This window comes from Ostrea edulis, chromosome 6 (assembly GCF_947568905.1).
Source record: "Ostrea edulis chromosome 6, xbOstEdul1.1, whole genome shotgun sequence".
Classification (NCBI taxonomy): Eukaryota; Metazoa; Mollusca; class Bivalvia; order Ostreida; family Ostreidae; genus Ostrea; species Ostrea edulis.
Genome location: NC_079169.1, coordinates 42313542 through 42318816, shown reverse-complemented (window position 1 = coordinate 42318816; position 5275 = coordinate 42313542).

Here is a 5275-nt window from a genome sequence, read left to right as displayed (position 1 = left end):
TTAGTGACTGCTAGCTTCTACAGGCTTATTGGTTGCTAGCTTCTACAGGGTTATTGGTTGCTAGCTTCTACAGGGTTATTGGTTGCTGGGTAGTGACTGCTAGCTTCTACAGGGTTATTGACTGCTGGTTAGTGACTGCTAGCTTCTACAGACTTATTGGTTGCTAGCTTCTACAGGCTTATTGGCCGCTCAGTCTATTCAGATTTGATGGCCATGGGTTATTTCAATTGCATACGAAAACATTGAATTCCCCGTTTGCAATTTGATTAGAGCTTTAGCACATTTATCAGTGGAAACAGCCTTGGTCTGGTCTGACTGTCGGTGGTATAGAACTGCGGGAAAATGTGTAGTATACACAAGCGATTACTTATCATTATTTTAAAATACATACACCATGTTCAATGCAAGTATACATTGTATATATATAACTTACGAAGTATATGAAACGGTGGAACATAAGGATGACTTCCCGTTTTCAATGAAATTTCTGCTGCCCTCGTTCATGATACAATAAGCCGTTTGATTTTACAAAATGCCGGTGAATATTAACTAAGCATTTTACGTCCCGTTCTATTTTAGCAACACCCGAAACAGCTAAACAAAGAACAAGGTACGGTTGTATATATAAAAAGGCCCAAACAATTTCTCTCCATAAAATGTGTCTGGAATTAACCTTAATCAGCGTTTTAAGAAAGTAAAATAAATGCCAGGTATACTATGTCAACAAAATCAGAATGATAGTCCTAAATGGATAGCATTATGACATCATGAATAAGACATTTCCCGCCTTTTTCTCAAAATAAGCCTGAAAACTTTCAAATGTCATACAAATCATTGCTCAGGAAAAGATGTGCGCATTTGTCGAGCAAAATGAAAATGATATATATTGTGTATTATTTTGAGATGAAAAACATGCTTCAATATGAATTTGCTCGACGCATGCGCTGTGTGTTTTCTAAAAGGAAAACCACCTGAATTTGTGGATATTTTCATTGAAAATGGCATTTTTGCAATTTTATGCCAACTTCAAGCTCTCGTCATATGACACAAATCATTTTGCTGATCAAACTGAGTGAATTTTGGGTTTGCTAAACTATTCCTTAATTGAATGCCAGAATTTGAGCTCCATGTGAAATCATCAATATTTTGGGCCAGATGACTGTAGAAACTGTACCTACTTCTTTAACCATGCGATCTCATCCAACTTACGCGGATTTCATATCCTACGCCACGCATTTCAAAACGTGTTACAAAACATTTGTTTGCAATTCCAGCACAAGATTATTCTAAGACTTTAAAGAAGTATATGATACATCTTGTTTCTCTACACCGTGGAGCGTCACCCTTGGCTAGCGAAGATGTATATGATACTGCGTCGGTATTTTGACAGAAGAATTTTTAATGTCTACCCAGAGTTACTGTTCCTTACACTATTCGTTCTGAATACTTTGTAAATTTGCCGATAGGTGCCGTTGATTGGAAGATTTTTGAGTACCCTCCTAATAATCGCTGACGCATGCGCGCCCAGCCAACAAAAATGCATCAGTGTCTGTCAGCTAACCTCCAAGACTGTGCTCGTCAATGCCTGGTACCGGGCTAATCTCGGTTGAGATTCAGATCGGCTGAATATTTGGACTGACCGAATCTCGGAGCAGTCCTTCATAATTCCCGTCTGGAAATTTACTTTCAGCTTCGGCCGGTTCTAGCAATTAATGTGGACTTGGTGACACTGCTGTTTGTTTCAAATCAGTGATTTAACTTTAAAACTAACTTGCTATCACTATTAATTTTGTATTGCTTACCGTCTAGGTATATGAAAATCCCAAAATGAAAATAGGCATTAAATTTTCCGTTCAAATGAAGACTTCCATGGCACAATATTTTATCTCCTGGAATTGAAGAGTTCCTATAAGTCTGCTTTATTTAGTTACTGATACATTGTATTTCTACATACCTACTTGCATATTGCTAATTTAAAAACAAACTATATGAACTCTTAAATTTTGGGAGATAAAATATTGAGCTATGGAAGTCTTCATTTGAACGGAAAAATTAGCGATAGCTTATTTTATGGAATTTACATACTTAGATGGTAAGTAATACAGCATTAATAGTGATACCGATTTGGTTTAATAGTCAACTAACTGATTTGTGTTCTAAATATGACCTTTTTGCACTTAAAATTTATTCATTAAATTTGTTTGTTGGTGTCAACACAGTATAAGCAACAGAAATCAATCATTACGTAAAATAGATACATAATCATGTCTTCTAACAATACAGATTTAAAAAGGGGTTAATACAATCAATAGACCTTTTTGCACTTGATATAGAAAAAATTCTTGATATCGAATTTGAGAGTTCAAAAAGATATACATGTACATGTATTAGGAGTAATGTCAATTTATAAAATTTCACATAATTTTCAAGGTCTTGTCTTAAAATCTAAAATAAAATTGAAAAAAGAGGGTTGGAGACCAAAATAGTAATTTATTGGCGAAAATATTGAATTTTTATTAATCTAGACTTTTTTAAGATTCGGTGGTCTGTTTTGAAAAATATATCAACCAAATCAATAAATTACAATATGTCATCTAGTTCCAGGTCTCAATTACTTGTATCCTAAATCATAAAACTGAAATACATGTATAGGAGTATAAAAATAGAAGATATATTAGATGAAACAGAAACTGTAATATCACGCAGATTTAGAACTTTTTGATCAATCAATCCTTCCGCCACAAAATATAGTCCTTGCAAAACCTTTCCAAATTTGAATTGACACAAATCTTTTAACTGGATAGGGTTCAGTAATAGATGTGTAATATATTTGCACCAATGGGATCAGTATTGAACCAGTAAATACTTAGTTGTATTCTGCGCAGTTGTGTTCAAAAGCTCAGGAGCTAACATCCTTAATCACTGTCTTTATTTAACAGAATACATTACAGACAAGTTAACCCTTAAAGCTGCTGCAACAAGTGTTTACTCCGAGTCCCTAGAGACAAATTATAATTTTCTTTCAGTTTCTTTAAAGTTGGTGTACCAAATTGCTATATTTCTACATTGTATATTGTATTTCTATATTGTTCTGCATTTTGTTTAATTTACTCTTGAAAGGGAGATTTAATATGGTAAGTTAATCCATTCAAAATACATAAAAATCATAAAAACTTTGACTGTATCGCATCACCATATTTTTCGCAATATCACTTTTTGGAACGTGATGATAATGAATACAGGTCGGAGAAAATTTAGTTTTTGTTAATTTAGCCTCAAACTAATTTATGAGAGTGATTAAACCAGTCATATAAAATCTTAATTAAACAAGAGATGTTTGTATAAAACATATATGTCCCCCATGGTGCAAAATTGAAAAGGGTTATACACATGTATCATTTAATTGATAGTAGTATCACCAATTCAAAATATTGAGCAAACGATATCTTCCTATGTCAAGAGTGGATTGACCATGTGACCGAAATATCAATAGGGGTAATCTACTCCTTACGTTGTACCAGTATACCAACTTTGATGTCTGTCAACCAAAGGGTTCTCAAGTATTGAGTGGACAGTATATCCCTACGTCCAGTTTGACCATTACCTCACAATCAATAGGGGTCATCTTCTCGTTAAGATATACCAGTGTACCAAGTTTGATGTCTGTCAAGCAAAGGGTTCTCAAGATATTGAGGATTGTATATTGTAACGTATTTACATTAAATTCTGGGATCGTACCTGGTCAATTCCAGGGTTTGGGATATTCAACAATAACTAATTTAAACTAATTGGTATGATTTTAGTGGACTGCCAAAATATACAAATACGTCCTAACCTTATCTAGGTTAATTATAAACAAACAGAGAATCACTATATCAATCAGAGGCAAGCAACGATAAACTGGTAGTGCTAACTTAACAAGAGGCCCATGGGCCTAGAATCGCTCTTCTGATACATTGTAGAACAGGCAAAAATTCTCAGTAATCAAGATTCATCAATTAACAAAGTTTGATGATGTTAAGTCAAATAGTACCTGAAAATTTAAATGTAACTGTCCAAAAGTAGGTCACGGTGACCTACTTTTGGTCGACACACTGAAAACTTAAGATGCATCAACTGACAAGTCAAATAGTATTCAAATATAGCCGTCAAATAGTATCTGAAATATTCAAATATAGCCGACAAAATCCAAAAATACGTGACGGTGACCTACTTTTTAGTCAACACACTCTGAAGACTCAACATGCATCAACTGACAAAGTTTGATAATTGTACGTTAAATAGTATCTGAAATATTAAAATATAGCCGTCAAATTCCAAAAGTAGGTCACGGTGACCTACTTTTAGGTCAACAAACTATGAAGACTCAAGATGCATCAACTGACAAAGTTTGATGATCCTAGCTTTCATAGTGTCCAAAATATGCATCTAAAATTGAAAATGTGAAATTTGAATGTCTGCAAAATTCAAAAAGTAGGTCATTGTGACCTACTTTTTTTTTTTTTATTAAATACGTTTTGAGGCCTCTAGACGCATCAACTTACAAGGTTTGATGATTCTAAACCTCTCGGTATCTGAAATTTATGTATTTATAAATGATTAGCCATAAAATTCAGAAAGTAGGTCATGGTGACATACTTTTCACATGACGCAGTTCAAGGCCCCATGATCCATCAACTGACAACATTTGATGATCATAGGCTCAAAAGTGTCCAAGATATGCATCAAAATCCATTTAATAATAATTACCTGAGAAATTCAAGAAGTGGGTCACCATGACCTACTTTTGAGACAACATGATATTAAGTCCTAAGATGAATCAACTGACAAAATTTGATGATCCTAGTCCTTATACTAAGCAAAATATGAAAGTTTTAACAAAACAAAATTTAAGGTCAACTTTGAAGTAACCTTGAGATCACACCCTTTGCCCCAGGATGATGCCTTGAACAATTTTTTTTATCTACAACCTATTCTTATGCATAAGTTTGGTGATAATTTGCCCAGTGGTTCATGAGAAGAAGATTTTTTTAGCAACCGCTACTTTTGTTTACATTTTCCTAATTATATCCCCTTGTTAAAGGGTCACAACCCTAGTTTTAGAACAAATAAAAGCCCTTGGGCCAAGGATACCCTGTAACAAATTTGACAAAAATTGGTCAAGGGGTTCTTGAGATATAGCCCCTTTCCCAAAAAGTTGACGCACACCGTACACCACACGCCAGATATATGGCCATATGATTAGCTCTTTGGGCCTTCGGCTCAGAAGAGCTAA